This window comes from Motacilla alba, chromosome 2 (assembly GCF_015832195.1).
Source record: "Motacilla alba alba isolate MOTALB_02 chromosome 2, Motacilla_alba_V1.0_pri, whole genome shotgun sequence".
NCBI classification, from domain to species: domain Eukaryota; kingdom Metazoa; phylum Chordata; class Aves; order Passeriformes; family Motacillidae; genus Motacilla; species Motacilla alba.
Genome location: NC_052017.1, coordinates 60,331,825 through 60,351,871, shown reverse-complemented (window position 1 = coordinate 60,351,871; position 20,047 = coordinate 60,331,825). Strand labels below are relative to the sequence as shown.

The 20,047-nt window shown below is 38.5% G+C and overlaps 1 long non-coding RNA gene across 1 annotated transcript in view; it reads left to right on the top strand.

Annotated features, from left to right (window-relative positions):
• LOC119698324 overlaps positions 1-18,844 on the top strand; it is a 28,758-nt gene extending 9,914 nt beyond the window's left edge. Inside the window, exons 2-4 of the long non-coding RNA XR_005256120.1 lie at positions 8,017-8,450; positions 9,905-10,010; positions 12,365-18,844. This is a non-coding gene — a long non-coding RNA (uncharacterized LOC119698324). The remainder of the gene's footprint in view (positions 1-8,016; positions 8,451-9,904; positions 10,011-12,364) is intronic.
• The last annotated feature ends 1,203 nt before the right edge of the window (positions 18,845-20,047 follow it).

Here is a 20,047-nt window from a genome sequence, read left to right as displayed (position 1 = left end):
GTGGTGTTTGGTGACATTCCCAGAATTTGGAGCCATCCTGATTTCCATATCAGGAAAAAAAATGACAAGTCTGAAACCCTACTACTTCTATTCATCTCTTCTTATAAGCAACTAGAGTCAGCTACTTTTGCACTGAATTTAATAGCACATTTATTTCATAAAATACAAGTTGCATTTTGTAATACTTTTTCATCATGGATCATCAGTTCTTTGGTTTATGTCACCTGTGATTCTGGTACAAATAAAAGTTCAGTTTGTAAGGGTAGCTTTTATGTATTTTTGCATATTTGCCTAGCAAAACCATGGGGAAGTGGTATAAAATCTCTTTTTGCTGTCTTCCGTGCGAATAGGGGCCCATGTCTTTTCCCCCTCTTTTATACTGCATCCTGACCTTCTAAAGATACTGTTGATGAGGTGTCTTTCATCTCTGCTGCACCTTGGAGTTTATATTTAGCATCTCTGCACATAAACATATCCTGTTCCTTGCCATCCCTGAACACCCACCACAAACTTCCTCTGCCTTTGTCACTGTCATGTTCCTTCAAACAACTGCTATCTATTTTAGACTTTTTCTTTTTTTTTTTTTTGATACACCCTGACAATTCTGCTGCTTGCTCTTTTTCTCATGAAAATGTTCCCACAGAGTTGATTTTCTTTTCTTTCTTTTTTCTTTTTTTTTTTTTTTTTCAATTCTGATACTCAGTGAAGCAAGTCCTGCTTGTTCTTTTTGCTCTTCTTGACTTGCTCCATTAGCATGGTGCTCTAATGTGGTACTTGGTACTTGGTACTTGGTGGTGGACCCACCTTGGGGGTGCCCCAGTTTTTCAGAGGGACACTACAGTTATAGACATAGAGTGGAATGGTAATGTGTAGGAAAGAAAAGCTGTGCTTTCATAAGTTTTCTCTGGGAGTGAGGGAGTTTCTATAAAGTAGAATTTTTTTCTCTTTAAATTTCTGCTTTCTTTTTAAAAAAACTTGTTACCTTAACAAGATGCCAAGATCTTGCAACCCTAGCATCACTTGAAGTTCTCTGAGCGGCAGAAGTACTTCACCTTTTTTCTCAGAAGCTATCTCATGTTTCAGTGCTCTCCTGAGTTTCCAAAATGTCATGTTATTTGGCTTTTTTCACATCCCTGACCAACTCATCAGCACGGTCATTATCCAACCACTAGAGCTGATCTACTTAACACCTCATTAAAAAAAAATATGTTCAGCTCATCTCCTCTCACTGCTCTTCACTTGTCAACAAGTTCTGCTTTTTTCCCCTTTATATGCAGTGCTTTTGGTGCTCGGTGTTTGTCAATCATTATTTTTCACCCTGTGGTGCAGACTTCTCATGCTGGTCTTATTAACCATCTCAAGGATGTTGTATACCACAGTTTCTTTAGCTTACAGTATATATCTATATATGGAAATTTTGCTCTTGTTTATCCTTGAGGTTGAATGCTAAAGCCAAGGCATAGTAACCTGTTCAAATATATCTTCTTGCATTGTTTGGTTGGGGTTTTTTGTTTTGTTTTGTTTCTGAATATATTGTAATAAACATACTGCTATCATTTTGTAATAGTTCTCAGAAACTTTTTGGTTGCACTTTTTCTGTAGAAATTATTTTCTTCCTTGCCTAGATGATTCAATATTTCTTTAGAGACTCTATAATCATATCTAAATGAAAAACTGTTAACATTAAACTTTCAAATAAAGAGACAATGTTTTTTGGTGGTTTTTTAGTTGGTTTACTTTTATGCTGTGAAGCAGTTAAAATAAAAAAATAGGAAACAATTTTCCTATTTTTTTTTCCTCAACAAAAAATGATGTAGATTCATTATGGAACATGTCATCCTTGTAATTTGTTTTAAATATACAAGTAGCATTTTTAGCTGTATTTGTGTCTGCATTTTTGTACTACATTTCATTATGCCTTTATTATACTCTGCAAAGAGATGTGTGACCATAATGGTTCTTGAAACTGATAAGTTGGCCTGATGATAGGAGTAGGTGCTTAATGATGTTTTGGATCATTGGAGAACAATGGGCAAGTGAATAAAAAGTTATTTTAAAAATATTTAACATTTCATGATTTCTTATGTAGCACAATTGTTTGGCTTTTTTCCCCTATGCATAAAACATGTGGTTGTAGTTTGGGGGAACACCAGAGCCAATTATTAAATGCTGACTATGAGAAGATGACTGTTGTATGTTTGAGTAGCCAGAATATTAGTGGCAATGTATGTGGCTGTCACCTTAACATAAGACCAATAAGGTTTTTGAGAAACTGGAGTTTCTTGGTACCTGACAAGGTTCAATAATTTTGATTAAAAACTTGTCTTACCTGTAGCAGCTGGAAACGTACTTTTCATCCCCTAAATATCAATGATGGATTTTGAAGAATACAAGGGCATTGAGAACAAAGCTGAGCATCCCAGGATTAGATAAGAAAAATTACAAAGCATTTTCAAAGAGATCCAGAGCTTCTGTGATCTTGGTGTTCTGGTGGCTTTGGTTCCTCCAATATAGTGAGGTACTTTTATGCAGGAATCTTTTTTTTTTCAAGGAAGTACCTCAAACATTTCTTCATTTAGCTCACTGAAAGCGGTGAGATTCTAGGCACAGACTATAGTACTGGATCAAAGTGTTGAATTATTAGGAAAATTTTCCTGTGGAATCAGTTTAGCTGAGCTCAGTTATAACTAGAATGCAGTTATTCTGATACCGATGTGTGTGTGAATCTCAAATTTAAGTTCAAGCTTGTATTTTCCCCTTTAGCCTAAGCAAGACAGAGTTGCTTTTGACTATACAGAGGAATGAGAAATGAGGGTGAAGAAATATTATGATACACTCTATGCCCCTGCTACAGATACCTAATTTTCTGTTTGAATATAGGCTAAAACTGAAAATCTGGCCTTCATTTTTAACATTCTGGATAAAAAGGACACCAGAGACCCTCTCTCCCAGAGTAATACATTCTTTCATTATTTTCTACCGCACAGACTGTTGTCTGTACAGGTGCTGTGCAGAAAAATGTGCACAGAGGACAATGTTTGAAGGAAAAAACACACTTATTTCATCCTAGCCAAACCAACATTCTTGGAAACCAACCCCCAGCAGAATATGATAATTTGATTATAACAGGATTCTGCCTTTAAATAATTCCTGTCATAGTTAAAAAGTGAAGAATAATGAAAAAGGGGAGTGGAAATGATGGAGGACAATATTCTGACTACATCCATCACCTCTTAACTATACCTGTGTATTTAGGAATGCAATGAATGTCATAACAGCAACGGTCTTCACAGAAGCTGTGCATAATGAATCATTTAGGTTGACAATTTATTGAAGGCAACTGTTTGTTTCACTTCCTCATTTTTTTTCCTAATGCTCTAAATACTGCTGATGACTTGAGTTTAATGTTTAAGAGACTGCTAGCCACACCACAATAAATAGTTCATTGCTACAACTGTGCTGGGTCTGGGAAAAAGAAGAGAAAAGAAAATTAGCCCAGCAAATGCCTTGGGGGCTGAATTATTTTCTTCCTTCCCTACCTTGCTCAAGAGTGGGAGCTACAAAGTGCTACATTGCTAGGTTTGCTATCACCTCACTGCAGGAGCTCCCATTATTCATAGGAGAGCAGCTGAGGTCAATTCCATGTGCTTTGTGGAAGGAACCCTACTATTCATCCCTTACAGTCTTCTAGACTGTGAGCTGTAGGAAATGGATTAGGGAAACAGTCTATTCCATCTCAAGGAGGTATAGTTTGGACTTTGAGTTGACCCTGTGTTTCTTAATACAATCTCATGTATACCATGAGTAAGATTTTTGAGAAGTCTTAAATTATGAGGTAAAACAGCTTTTTTTTTTTTTTTTTAATCAGATTAAATTTCATCAAAATAGAAGGACAAAATATCAGGTGGATTCTGGAAAACTTCAAATACATTTGTAGATGACAAAAGCCTGAGGGCTTTCACTGAAATTCCAACATAGTTTACTCTTAGCAATTAGAGGGAATCTGGTCATACTTCAGAGACAACATAAAAATGAAATGTCCTCCACATCAAACTGACATCTTACTCTTGGAATACCTATTGCATTGCATACAATGTTGTTTTCTAGTCCCTGTCTTTTCAGCCTCAATACTCTGATCAATAAATGCACATCTAGGCAGCCCTGGTGACAAAGGACAACCAACATCTTTCCTTCAGATGTTTGATGTTGAATAAAGAGCATAAAACTTCAGCTACATATGTGAATCTTCCATTCAGTGCTGGGTGTTTGTGAGCTCTGCCTCACCTTAGCATCAGCTTAATAAAGGATTTTCAGGGCAGATGCAGAGAAGGCTTTGCAAACCAAAGAAAGTGTCCCTGAACTGCAATTAATTTGATTAGTTACGAAAAAGTTGTGAAGTATCTTTAGCCCCTTATTGAAAGTCAGCAATAATTTCATGTTGTATAGAACTGAGTGGTCTTCATGTTCATTTTTGTTGGGATGATCTGGAATCCTTAATGAATGCAGTGAAACTATAGACAAGGAATGTTAGGTTTTCTTTTCTATTTTATTCAAGACAGCAAAACATCTCATTCAGTCAACAAAGTGAAATGGCTGATGGAGAACATTAAAACATATTTTAACAGTAACAGCTCAGGAGAGAATTTCAGAGTACTAGTAAAGCTTGCTGAACTGTTAATTTTCCTGGAGCTGTTTAAGTTCCACAGGGGCACTGTTTCTTCCCTTTGGCCACATCTACTTGGCTTTTCATCAGTAATGCACTATCCTATATCCATTACATCTACCTACTTTAAGCTCTGCTCTTGCATGGCATTAAAACCCATATGAAATATTCATTAGAAGAACGTGGAAAACTGACATGCAGTCCCTTCTTAAAGCTAATGGAATTTAACTACCTCAACTGGAATTATATGGTCATATTAATCCTTCAGATATGTCTCTGCATCTCATAGAACCTAAAGGTCTACCTAGAGGATTACCCTTTATTTTTAAAATGTTATAAATAATTTGCTATTGAAAAAATTGTTAGATTTATTCAAAACTTGCAGTTTTTGTAAGGAAAAAGAAGAAAAAGTCTCAGGCTGAAAATCCAGACCTTTTGGAGAGCGAATGTAAAAATATGGATTAGCACTCTGACACTGTAAATATTTTAGAAAGGTAGAAAAGGGAACTATCAGAAATTAATACTCCAGGTATGGCTGATCCTCTGTGATTTTATTCATGTGAGAAGTGGAGATGTATTACCTTTCAAATGTACATCCTGTTTCCACTCTCTGCCTTGGTGGTTGAAATGGGTTCTTTTAAAGTAAATGTTGTTTGCTCTTGAGTTAAACCCCCTCCACCTAAGTCCTTCACAGAGTAGGCAGTTTAATTTGCCTTGTAGTGGCTTTATCACATTTCACTGAGCACAAGGTTAAGATCTCTCATGTAATGCAGATCTGGACCACCATATATTTTAGTATTACACAGCAGCTGTACAGGCTGACCAGCATGAATATGGAAGCACTGTGCCATGTTCTCAAGTGTGTCTATTTTATTCCTCTGTCATGTCTAATCAGCACCAGTGTCCCTGCAGTGACTCCTTAAGGAGTTTAGGCTCTGGATTTAATGTGGCTGGAAGTGACTTGGTGTTGACTGGTTCCATGGCATGCATATATTTTCTATTGTCCTTGATATGTATAGAGCAATTCAGATCAAATACTTCACCAGACCAGGTGTGTGGTGTTGTATTAAGTGATAGAGGAGGTGGCATTTCCCTCAGCAGAAATTGCTGTATACCTTTGCTTTTCAGAATTTGGTGACTAAAGTCTAAGGCTTTCCAGTGCAATGCTGGATATGTTTCAAGTCCATCAGTAGCTGACTTGGTGTGTGTATGGCAAATTTGCTTTCAGCAGCACAGTGGAAAGCCACATTTGTAATTTTCTCATAAAACCATGGACAAGTCCATGTAGTATATTTCTTCTTGTCAGTTATTTACAATATGTAATTGAAATGATACCTTTTGCATTTGAGAAAGACATGTAGTAAGCGCTGTTCATACCAAGAGTACTTGGTCTTGTCAGAAGCTTTCAGATGGGGGAAGAAAGATAGTATATACACTTGCTATAAAGATGTATTCGTATGTTAAAAAAGTGAGAGTATCCACTGAAGTATCCTTTAATGATGATGAGAATGATAATGTTCCAACAATGGATTCATATTTATCATAATCTTTTTAGTAGTTTACAATAACAAAGTTTAATGACATATGATTTTTTATTTGGATGCACTCATAGACCTTATTCTTATAAGCATTCAACATCATGCTGTGTCTCATTAACCTGTGATCACTGATCCAAGAATGTGGCCATACGTGGGTGTATTGGGTTTGAGTGACAAGGTTTGGGTAGCTGGAGGGCTACAGGGGTGGATTCTGTGAGAATCTGCCAGAAGGTTTCCCATTGTCTGACAGAGTCAATGACAGCTTTCTCCAAGACAGACCCACTGCTGGCCAAGCCCAAATCTATCAGTGATGGTAGTAGCACCTCTGTGATAACATATTTTAGGAGGGGAAAGAATTGCTGTGAGGAAGTAATTTCAACCAGAGAAGAGAGGAGTGCGAACACATGAGAGGAACAGCTCTGCGGACCCCCAGGTCCGTGCAGAAAGAGGGGGAGGAGGTTCTCCTGTCACCAGAGCTAAGATTCCCCTGCAGCCCCTGGTGCAGACTGTGGTGAGGCCTCTGTGCCCTTGCAGCCCACTGAGGTCCATGGGGGAGCAGAGAACTGCCTGCTGCCCATGGAGAGAGGATCCCATGCTAGAGCAGGTTTCCTGGTAGGACTTGTGATCCTGTGGGGGACCCACACTGGAGCAGCCTGTTCCTGAGTTACTGTGCCCTGGGAAAACATTAGAGCAGTTCATGAACTTCCCACTTCCTGTAGGAAGGACTCACTTTGAAGCAGTTCATGGAGGACCCTCTCCCATGGGAGGGTCCCCACACTAGGGCAGTAGAAGGACTTCTCTCTCTGAGGAGGAAATAGAGGCAGAAACACCTGGGATGAACTGACCTTAAGCCCTATTCTCTATCTCCCTGCACCACTTGGAGGCAGGACATAGAGAATCAGGAATTAAGTTAAGCCCAAAAAAGGAGGGAGGTATGGTGAAAGGTTGTTACAATTTACTTTACTTCTCATTGTTTTACTCTGATTTTGGTAATAAATGAATTTAATTTCCCCAAACTGAGTCTGTTTTGCCCATGATGGTAACTGGTAAGTGATGTCTCCCCATTCTTATCTCAACTCATGATCCATTCATTATATTCTCTCTCTCCTGTCTCTCCAGTTGAGGAGGCAAGTGACAGAGCAGTTTTTATGGGCATCTGGCATCCAGCCAGGGTCAAACCACTACAGTGGGAATCTACAAAACAGCTGCTGTGAAATAAATGCTGCAAAGTAGTATTAGGAAATTTTTTTCCCCTCAGGGGTGACAGTGTGAGTTGCAGTAACCTTCTGTGACAATATTCTTACTTCAGAAAGAGTGTCCACACAGCAACTTGTTCTAGAAGAAGACACTAGCAACTAACTGCTCTAAGAGGAGTCATGAGCCAGGTTGTGGCTTGCTTCTGGCAGCTGAAAAAGACTTCATTTATTGTTCTTAAAACCTTCCTTACTATGCATGGTAACATATCAACTACTTGCTTTGTTACAGAGCCTGAAAATTTATGTCATCTGTTCATGCCAATCTTGATTCAGAAAACAGGGAATATGAGGGTAGTGTAAATGTTTTCTCTAGTGGCTCTCAACAGCTAGGTTATATATTGTCACATTAATGAATAGCTTTTGTACTATGCAAATAATAAAGTACATACACACACAGACCTGCACAAATTGTGTAACATTCACTTGGACATGGCAATGAGTTACAAAGTGTCCTGTCCAAGTGGTGATGCTGAAGGATGGTTTTGGATGTTGAAATAAAATTCTATTTTCTATTGGCTTTTAAATAACTTAACCATTCATGTTCAACTCTTCGTCCTAGGTTACAATATTAAGATATATTCTATTCCCATCCTCAAGAGCTGCTGAAGCCAGGAGGGGCATTGTTTCTTCCTTATCTCCTGTTAATGGGCCCATCAATGCCTTGTCTCATGACTCAGAGATAACTCCATCCAGGGACCATTTCTGTTTGATGGACCCATCACATGACTCAGAGAATTATATCAGCCCATTGTGAGAGGCTCTGCCCAGGAGGGTGGAGCCCAACTGGATACAATCTGGGATTTGGGATAGAGCAGTCAGTCTTTCCACTGGATTCCCAGAGGAATGGCCATCTTTTCCACATGATCTACAGAGGAAGGCTACACCCTTTCTACAGGATCATTGCTCCAACAGAACCACATTTGCTACTCCAGGAGGACTGCAGCCAACAATCCAACTGGACTGCTACCAACACCCTGACCAACAGGGCATCAGGTTGTATTCTGACTTTGCCAGTGGTTTTTCTTTTGTATTACTGCATGTATTTTGGTTTTCTTTTCCCTTTTCCTAATAAATTATATTTCTGATTTGGAGTATCTCACTGGTTTTGCTTTCAAAACAGAACACTCTTTTTGCTTTATGACCTGGTCCCTATTAATATCTAATTAAATACTGTAAAATAACTAACTTTTCTCATAACAATGGACAGGTTTTGTCTCCCTCTGTGTCATAGCTTCTGGGGCTTACCACTGAAAATTTTACTGTATGTTTGGTGTTCAACACTTAATTGAAATTTATAAAATGTCACTAGCTTCAGCATGCAGTGCCCTCATGTTTGCCACTCGCTCTTCTGCCTCTGAGTCTTAAACTCAGGGCCAACACTTGCTCCTTTTTTCCTTCTTTGATATATGCCAACCATGGTAGTAGGTCCCAGGTGCAAATTTGTTTCAACTATTGGTATCTTACCTGAGTGGGGTAATCAGATTCAGCTTTAAAAGGGTAAATGGTACTTTTGTACATAAACCCTTTACAAACACAATCTCTGAGTAAAGCTAGAAGAAAATCCAAGATTTCATTCCTTATTGACTGAGAAGTACTTGGCTCAGTCTTTAATTTTGGAAAGGATAATAAGAACAGTAGTAGTGTGCAATGATTGCTCCTCACTGAGAAGAGCATTGTACATTTTAATGGTTTGCTTGTTTCAGAACATTTTTTCTCCCAATACAAGCTAGATAAAACAATTTAGGAAGCAAAGTGCCAGACTAGGGTGGTCCCATTGGTCAGAGAAGTTCAACTCCTACAGATCCTTCTGAAGGCTCCAGAAATAGCTTGTGTGACAATCTCAGTTTACTTCCACGTGACACAGAGACCATGACATACTTCCTGCTGAAACATGAAATCATCTGAAACTGAAATCTACAGTAGCGTGATTGCAAGATATTTTTATTTGGTTTCTGAACATAAGACCTTCTTATTTTTCTTTTAAAAAATGACATTCCATTTTTCTGGTTAAAATAATAAATTCAACTTTGAGACTTCCTTATCTACACTACTGGTTTTAATGCTTAGGCAGGTGATTTTCTTGGGGTACAGGCACTAAAATATCTTTTAATCCTCTCCTGTTTAATATAATGAACATTTCTCTATAGGACATAGTCATATCTTCATGCTGAACCTTAAGGGATGACAAATTATTGGGTGGGCTGTAGAGCTGAATACCCTACTGAGTTCAATCCTATAGCTAACATTCTTCCATCCCTCAAAAAAAACAAAGCAAACAAAACAAAACCAAAAAAACCCAAAAGCAAATACAAAACAAATAAAAAGGAAAACAAAAACCTACCAAAAACCTCAAAACCAGCAACCAAAAAACTCAAACCTCTGGAGAGAAAATCTGATGAATACAGCAGATGCCATACATATTTTGATAATTTTTGTATTTCTTTCAGAGCCTGGTGAGGGCCTGTCCAAGAAGGTTGAAGCCTAGAGGTTTGGGAAATCCAGTACCTGGAAGAAGCAGCAATCTATTATTGTTGAGGGTGAACCTGTCCTACTGTAAGTTCTTACTTCTTACAGACTAACCTCTTGTACCCTGGTTTTGGTGGGTTGGAGCTGTGAGTGATGAAGGCAGAGAATGATAACAATAATAACTGTTATTATTACTACTATCCTTAACCTGGCATTCTAATTTCAAATAGCTAGAAGTTTTTGTTCAAAATAGCACACATAGGAAAGTAAACAACTGATCCTAGCAAAGGCAGGCTTTCTTTTAACTACAGAATTTCCTAATTTCAAAAGTACAGCACTGGATATTGTAGGTTATGCTGGAGGACAGCAAATAATTTGTTAGTCAGTGTATACTGCTTGTGCTATCTGTAAGATGTCTGAAAGCATTAAAAATTCATGATCTTTTAACAAGGAGCTACAGCAGTAACAACATCAAGCTCCAGCAATAGTTTTCAGGTTAGTGCTTTGAAATATTTATTTTGTCTGATTTTAAAATGTTTAGTCTGGAACATTTTAAATTATACTTTCCCACTGTATATATTTGGCTTGTGGAGCCTGTCTCTCAGACTCTGGACGAGTATGGACTGCAAGTTACTCTATTTTATTGTTTAGAAAACCAGTCTGTGGTAGAAGCCTAATGTAAAAAACAAAGTGTCCTTTTAAGAATTCCAGGGTCAAAGTGCAAGGCCAAAAAAAAAAGGGAAAATGAGATAATAGGAATCTTGTGAGAATTCTTTGGTGGGAATAGAGACCTCTGAAATCCAAGCACAGTGGAAATTTATAAAACCATGTCTGAATGCATGTGCTAACAGAAGAAAATCTTCTGTGAAGAATCATGATTGAGTTTTAAAATTAATGAAATGCAATAGGAAAATAGCAATCTTTTAGCTACTTAACTGACTAGTCCTTTGTTATGATCAATGTTAGTATAAAAGTCAGTTTTTTATTATTTTATTGAGGATTTGCTGTTTTTTAAAAATGGTCCAAATATGCAAGGAAACTGGGGCAACAGAATTGTCCAGAACCAAGTCAAAAGGAATATTGAAATGCCACAGTAAAATACATGGAAATTGAGCAATTAGAGCTGCCTACTTTGGTTAGGACTAGATATTTAAATGAGGTATAAATATGTGCATTGATATATACACCTGACAACTGACTAGTACATTATATGGGAGTGGAATTAAGTATTTCAATATATGGGGATGGGTTCCTAATTCAACCACAGTCAAGTCAGTAGGAATGGGATACGCTTCCTAATTAGGCATTGTCAACTGGAGAACAAGCGAGACAAGTCTTTGTGGCCCATGTTTCCCTTTTATGCTGTCCTTATCTGCTTGCTTTCCTCAGATTTTTTTTTTTGCCTTGTCTTTTTTTCCTGTTAAGGGACAACTCTGTTTTCACTTATAAGAGAAAGGTACAGCTGTTGGATTGAGAGCAGATATTGGTTCTTGTTCTCAGGAGATATGTTTATGTCCCTAGAGATATTTTCACTTGTGACAATACCAAGTGATGTGGCTAGTCTTACACATAGAGGGGTGGTTTTAGTGAAAGAAACATTAAAAGTCTTTTAGTAAAGGAATTTAAAATATTTTTGTCTTTATTTTTTCCTGTAGAACCTAATAAATTCTCCTGGGCACGTCACAATAAAACTTACTCTAGTGACAGACCTGCTGTAATCCAAAACTATGTCCAGCTACAACCAGTTCTCATGAATATTTGTTTTTAAAAATTAAGATGACTTTCACTAGTATTTTTGGTACTCTTGAGATATGATGGCATTTAATCATTAAAAAAGCTTTAGACACAGCATGGGAAAGTGCTCTATTTTCTATCACTATTTCCCTTCAATTATCATATAAGTGAAACCAGATAGACTGCAAAATAAAATCCACTCAACTGAAATATTTGCAGCCTTCATATACACATATTCTCCCACATTCTGGTAAAAGTCTCAGTCTCTTTGTATTCTTTCCCAACTTTAACATGACCTTTAGAGCTAATCATATCTCTGTAAGCTTTTTTTTTTTGGTTGTTTTTGGTTTTTGGGTGTGCTTTTTTGGGGGGGAGGGGGTTTGTTTTTTTGGGAAGGGAGTTGGTTTGCTTTTTAAAATTTTTTTGTAGGCAAATAGATAAGTAACTGCATTATTTAAAACAACCTAAAATGTTCAATAGACAGCAACTACTGCAAAAAAGAAGGATATTAGTAGATACTATGTTGTACCTGGAAGAAGAGTCCATGTTAAAAGCATAGAGTTTAACAGCATATCTATGGTTTGGTGATCAGCTTCTGACAATCTGTTTAATGAGGTGACAGAGAAAAAGTTTGGGCTGTACCCCTACATCAATGCTATTATTCACTGTGAAGTAAACCTTCCATATTCTCTCTTGTATCCATGCAGACTGTCCCAGGTGACACCAGCAGCGCTTGTCCAGAAGACCTGGATGTCCCTCCCATTTATAGCTGTGAGAAAAGAAGAAACAAACTGGATCCATGGGAATGGCTCAGGATCCCTCCCTAAAGAAAACAAGGCCCTGACTAAAGAAACTATTCAGGGATGTGTATTTACACAACCCTTTAAACATGGAAGTAAATAGAGCTTATTCATGACCTTAAAGATGGGTTATTCTTTCTGAAGATTAATGTCCCAAATCAGGGTCTCCTGTATCATAGTTGGGGTACTTGCTAACTGTAGTCACAAAAATTAATCAGTGCAGCTGTGATCAAAAGTCACCAAGTTGTCCAAGTGTACAAACAAATTTTTAGTTCTAAGCAAGCTAGGGTATTGTAACAAACGTAGCTATAAGCTCTATTGTGAAGAATAAAAGTTTCTGATACATGTGTTCTATTCCTTCATGTCTAAAATACCTTAGGAAGTCTTAAAATAGATTGGGAAACCTGGGCCCCTATTTTATGGCCTACACAGTATATGGATAAGAGAAGCTTGGGTTTTTTGTTTTTTTTTTTATTGCTCAGCAATGCCATTATGTATTTATATATTTTATTAGTGAAAGAACAAGCTGAAAGGAAGTATATTTGTGACAAGAGGACTGCATTTCTTTTATAACAGGTATATGGTTGACTTCTCTCATCGAGTATTGTTCAGTCTTTTTGATGTACATATTTATCAACTACCCTTCTGTGTTCCTTCCCTGCTTTGCCTGATGTATTACCTGATTTTTTTTCCTCAGTACAAAACATTTTTAGTTGCACCAGATTTGGGATAGTTTTTAATGGAAGCACAGCAGACAGAACGGGTATATCTGTGAGGATAATATTAGCATGGCAACAGGACTCTTGGTAGCCATAAAAAGAAGTATAAGACCTACCCATAAAGTATATGAGCAATGTAAGGACTTTTGCAATGAGCCTTTAAGCAACCTGGTCTAGTGGAAGGTGTCCTTGCTATAGGTGGGGAGGATGGGAACTAGGTAATCTTTAAGGTCTCTTCCAACCCAAACCTTTCTGTGATTCCAGAATTCTATCAGTCTATGGAGAAGAAAACTGAATTTTGGGAGAGACATCTGGAAGGCACCAAGATACTTGAGGATCATAAAAGGATTTGGGTACATTTGGTGAGCTGAGGCCAGTCTAAGCTCATTGCACCCAGAAGAGTGATGCAGAATATAGCTTTTTTACAGACTGTCTGAAGAGTTCGCTGGGAAGAGCAGGAATCACAGCAGCCAAAACAGAACTGTCAGATAGCCTTTAGCCCCCAGCATTTTGGTGAGTCGTGTGGGAGACAAGGTAATTGGTGGTAGCTGTGCTTTATTTAGTGACTTTAGTTACTGTGTGGAAACCACCACTTGTTTCTATTAAAAACGTGTTGTTTAAATGGGATTAAGAATTTAAAAGAAAGCTGCCTGGGCACCCAGCCATACAGAATATCTATCTATAGTTTAGCAATGATAAGCCAGCACTGGAATTACTAGGCCAAGTTCCTCCATGGTATAAGCTAATATAAGCAAACCGGAGACCCTGGTGTATGAAATGAGGCTGTGTTTCTCCAAAATGTAACCGATACAAAAAAGCTCCTTGTTGTCTGCTTGTAGAGGTTCAGTATTAGCATAAGAAACTAGGAATTCTGTCTGGATGGACATTGCCCGTGGAAAATAAGGTTCATACAAGGAAGAAAAGCTGCCAAAGAGGCTGGTTTTTTGTTGCCTAGAAAATGAGAAGTTTTAGCAACTTTCATGTTTCTAAAAACAAGAAGCTCTGCAGTGTGAGAAAAGGCAAGGAAGTACCCCCTACTCTCTTGTGTTACTGAGTTCATCAGGGAAAGGACTTGATTTTGAAGATGTGTTATTTCTTTTTAAAATGAGGAAACAGCTGGATGTCACTAGATGAAGCTATGCAATACAAAAAATACCTACAGCAGAAAAAGTTTTAACATAGAAAAATGTAGATATCTTTTTCTCCCTATTCTTATCACAGTTGATTCCCAGGCTTAAATATTTAAATGATTGTACTAGTTATTCACTAACTTATTTTATATTGGCATTTGCTTTGCATGTTGCTCCATCCAAAATTAGCTTTAGTTTCTTGCCCACTGATTTCCTAGTACACTGGGAAATCATAACACATTCAAAAAATAGTGTTTTCTTTCTCAGCTGTAAGCTGATGATATTATCCTGAATTAATTAATTCTCTGAAAGCTTGAGAGCTGTGCAATGGTTTGCCTAAAATTATATAAATGGTCCCAGACGTTGTCTGGCAACTGTCTGATATCCCTACCAATCAGAAGATTATTTATGTCTATAAAGTTCTGGATTGCTCTCAGTTTAAAGGAACTTCAAATACCTCTGTGGTCTCTGGGGACAGAGTTGCATCCATGTGACTTGATACACCAGTTGAAGAAAAATTGATACAGCATGGAAGTATATTGTCAAAGACCTATCCATTATTTACTATTGATCAATGCTGAAAGTTGAAGTTTAAAAGTTGAGGTCAACAGTTCTTTGTCTCAGACATTTAATGGAAAACAATCAAAAGAGTTGGAGCTGGGAGGACAAGAGGTCCATTTGATGAAGCACCAATTGATCACACTCTGACTTCTCCCTTCGGGAGTGGTTGCGTGACAGAAGTTTGATTCATCATCTGCTCTGTGCAGATGGGGAGTAGTGAACGCTTTTTTGTGTTCACCTTTATTTGATTGAGCACTGGGGACTACTAGCTCATATAGAAGGAGCAGACAGGAGTGTAAACAATTGAGAAGATGCATGGGGTTGTGGCTACTCTCTCAGATGGGCCTGAATATTTAGCTCTAATTCTGATTACATGGAGTTTAATGCAATGTCATGAACAGAATAATCTCTGTGTATGAAAGAGATGGCACCCTCTGCATTATGGGGAATGCGCTGGCAGGAAAAGCAACAGGTCACTTACCATCCTTTGAATGTGTACCAGCCTCCATATTAGCCTCATGCACTGGCGATGTTTAGTTTGCTGACCTACTTTCTATAAAGTACTTCCTCAAAAGTAAGGACAAGTGAAAGAAGAACTGGGCACAGAAAGTCTAATGCTGTGACAAAAAACCCTCAGAACATCCAGGATCTGTGATTACACTGTGCTTATAATGGAAGTCTTTGGGAAAAGCATACAGAACTTGAGCTAGATCGTGGAGAACCTCTACTAGCTGACAACAAGAATACTAAAAGCAGACAGGGGTGCTGAGGCTCTTTGGTAGCATCTGGAGAGAGTGAGAGATGGGTGTTGCTGAGCTAAGTGCAGCGGGGTAGCTGCAGGGTGCCTGAGAGAAATGCTGGCTCACTCCAGGGCTTTCCTGCTGGGCACCACACACACTTGGTCTGCCAGCTGCTGCAGTAATAGCAAGAGAGGTTCAATGAAGCAGCAAAGCAAAAATCTGCCAAAAAGTCTGGAACAGTGTAGTTTTATGCTTTTCAGGCTCTTGATTGTATTTTAAGTATAAAGGCTAATTAAAGGGCTGAAATTTTAGGAAGGAAACATCTAATGGCATTTTTAAAAATTGCTCTCTGCACAAAAAGACATACACCTTTGTAGAAGAGATTTCAGCACCATTGGTAGGACTTTTGAAGTATTTGGAGGCACAGTTATATTTGAGAAGGGTCCATTTGAGGTGAGACAATTCTCTCCCAGACAAATTATCTTAGAATATAAGAATTGTGGCTGAAAATGTGGTATTTTAAACCATTTCCCATTCAATTTCTGTCTTCAGTGCCACAAGGATATTGGTGTAAAACGCATGAGATTCCAGGTGCTTTTTAGGCTGGTCTAGACCTGTATGTGAAATCATAAACAAAATGACACTTCTAATATTATAATAGCTGATATGCTTGTGCTTGCTAATTTTTTGCAAAATTATACCCTTGAGGATGAGTGAAGTTAATCATATTTGGTTGAAGAGACAACAGAAATTCATGTCTGATATTGGAGATATTAATGGTGTCTAATTAATATACCCATTAAAAGTTTGCAAGATTAATCTAGCAAGAAAATTGTAACCAAGTTTAATTTTTTTTTTCTAAAATTGGTTTCCGAGACTTTAGGAAAGGATTTTAAATAGAATGCAGTTAATAAGAAATCCCAGGAAGTATTATTTGTATGAAGTAGCAGGCTGAGGGATTGATAACAGAATCCTGAATCTTTTTTCTTTACCTTACCAGTGTGACTGTAATCCTTCAAGGATTTAATGAATAATCCTTACAATATATTGACTAAATGCTAAGATACATTAAATTTCTAGGTCCTAGATTGGTTCAGCTGAGCAACTACCCATACTTGTAGAAAGAGCTGCTGTTCTTTGACAGGAATTGCTCATAGAAGGAATGCCAGATCCCCTAGAAGATCATGGGGGAGAGAGCAAGGATTGAAGGGAAGGAGAACAGGAAAGATCACTGAGATTGTGGCCAAGCTCCTCAATAAAAACCAGAGCCAGGTGGCATGGACTGGGTCATGTGCACACTGTTTGGGAAGAGCTCCCTGCAGTTACACAGCATTTTCTTCTCTCTTTTGGGCATCACAGGGGCTCATGACATCATTGTTATTTTGGTGTGTAATTTTTTTTTCTATTCAAAGATTCTGGAAAAGCTGGGAGGGCTTTGCTGTTTCCAGTTACTGCAATGTTTTGTAGCATGAACTTGAAGGTATTTGTTATACGAATGGATGTAGCTTGTGGGCATGCTGGAGTTTTTTCAGGGACCAATATCCAAAGTGGTTAAAGTCTTAAGATAACCTGTTCACAGAGAGATATGACAATTCAGACACTGAGATTCTTTGTATAGGAAAGAGTGAGTACATTTTACATCTGGAGATGGAAGAAGGGAGAGGCTGCTTAAGCCAGAAAGAAACTCTGAGGGTAGGTGTGTTTGGTTTTTTTCACTTTTAGACGTTTTCTTGTGGGTGAGGCAAAGACCTATATATTGATAAAGCTGGGATTTTATGATTGAATCAAAATTTTGGACTGAATTACTCAAATTGTTTGTGTGCATATGATTTCCTGACTTATTTTTAGCTTTAACAATGACAGAGCAGTTAGTTTTACCTCCTTGACAAAAACAAGAATTACAAATTAAAATACCTGTTTGTACATAAACACATGGCATGTACATAAAGACATGTCATAAGACTTATTTGCAAAGCCTCAGGCATGGGGAGGAGATGGATTGCAAGATTTGCAGCTTGGCTAGATTGGCCTGTGGGCGCACACAAAGTGATGTGATTTACTTTGGTGGCTATAGCGCACAAGCCTGCAGCCTCTAAAGTGTTCAGCTGCTTTTCCAAGGGAAAGCTTATTTATGCTTAAGTACCAGATTTGGTTTCTGTTGGTTTGTTTGGGTTTTTTTTTTTTGACAAATGTAAATTTTGTGTATGTACTAATGTAGTAAAATGTAAATTTTGCCTATGTGATGTGGTTATGGTGGCACAGTGAGTCTGTCTGGAAAGCTGAATCCCTTGCTAGAGGTGTAATTACTGAGCTGTAACTTACTCATCTCCAAACTCACTGAAATCACAGGGACCTCTTTTTGTGTTAGACAATTGAGTAACTGGGGTGGATGATTCCAGTACCAATGTGATCCATAGTGGGTTGTTCTACGTGCACAGGATGGATTCACAAAGTAGGGAAACAGAAGGATCTGGATGGACTGGACCAATGGACAAAGGCCAATAGGATGACATTTAACAAGGCCAAGTTCTGTGTGCTGCACTTGGGTCACAACAGCCCCATGCATTGCCACAGGCTGGGAAAGAGTGGCTGGAAAGCTGACCAGCAGAAAAGGACCTGGGGATGCTGGCTGGAAGTTGCTGAACCTGAGCCAGCAGTGTCAAGGTGAACAAGAAGGTTAATGGCCCGGGCCTGTATCAGCAATATTGTGGCCAGCAGGACCCGGGAAGTGATTCTCTCCCTGTACTTGGCACTGGTGAGGCCACATCTTAAATCCAGTTCTGGGTCTCTCACTTGAAGAAGGACATTGAGGTGCTGGGGTGTTTCCAGAGAAGAGCAATGGAGCTAGGGAAGGGTCTGGAGCACAAATCCTGTGAGGAGCAGCTGAGGGAGCTGGAGATGTTTAGTGTGGAAGAAAGGAGGCTCAGGGGAACCTTATCATATTGTAAATCAAGGTCAACTCCGACGAGGGGAGAGAGAATGATGCATCTGACTCTGTCTTATCAGAAGGCTAATTAAGTACTTTATTACACTATATTATTCTATAAATCTGAAACGGAATCTGCCATGCACTCACTCATGCTCCCAACTGCACAGAACTGCACTCATCTCTGATTCTTCCGTGACTCTCTCGTCACTGTCAGCAGACAGTCCTGACACAGACACACTCTTGGCCCTGATAGGCCAAGGGAACAAAATATCCTCACTTTGGGTAAACAATCTCCATATTGCATTCTACTTTGGCACAACGCAGGCACAGCAAGCAAGAAAATAATTGTGTTTTCTTTCTCTGATGTTCAGAGAATATGAATCCCAGAAATATTCTTGGGAGAAAATGTGCCTTGCTTTTCTCCGTGAGGAGAAATGTGGCAACCTATCATTCTCTACAATTGCCTGAAAGGAGGGTGTAGCCCAGTGGGAGTCAGGGTCTTCTGCCTAGTGATAGGTGACAGGTCAAGAGGGAATGGCCACAAGTTGTGCCAGGAAAGGTTTAGATTTTAGAAAAAATCTCTTCACCAGCAGGGTTGTCAAGCATTGGAACAGGCTGCCCAGGGAAGTGGTTGAGTGACCATCCCTGGAGGTAATTTAAAGATGTGTGGATGTGGCACTGAGGTACGTGGTTTCATGTTGGGTTGGCTGCTGGGTTAATGGTTGGGCTTGATGATCTTAAGTGTCTTTTCCAAGATAAACTTGCTACACTTCTATGAATTTTGTGTTATACAATTGCAAGTAAATAAAGCTTGTGTGTTTAGCAATTATTTCACCTTCTGCTGCACGTTAATAATTAAGTAAAAAAGCTCATACAATGGGCATACTCAGAGTCTAACTAAAGGAGCTGAAAATTTTTCAACGCAGTAATTTTATTTATCATTGCTTTGGAGACTGTCAGTGCAAGCCCACATCACAGAAGAAATAGTAGTAACATGACAGCTTTCAGGAGAAACAATTTCTTACCATGTAGCCCGGCTGGTTGAAATGGTCTTTATAATGTGTTAGGGCAAGGTTAGAAACTTTTAAGGACCTCTTGCCAAAATTACGACATTACAAAATTTCAGAGACTTATCGGTTTGTAGATATACAAGCGGGTGAAATGAAATAGAAGGAAATCCTATGAAGATACTCATATATTTAATAAGACAATTGTATTAGCTAGGGGCTGCCAGGGTGTAACAGGCCTTTTATAAATGCAGTATGGCCTAGGTATTTGGGGAAGATTGGGAAGATTACCATGATTTCTAGCAACCTATATTTTCTCTTCCTCAGGTCCCTACTAAGACATGCATTTTGTTTCAATCAGTGCACTGTCCATGTCACATGTTGATAAAATTATATCAATTATATAGGACTGCATTTATGAAATTCCAGATTTTCAGCTATTATGTTTTACTGTAACAGTACCTGGGACAGAAAGGGATTCCTGCTTATGGAAATAGTCCTTCC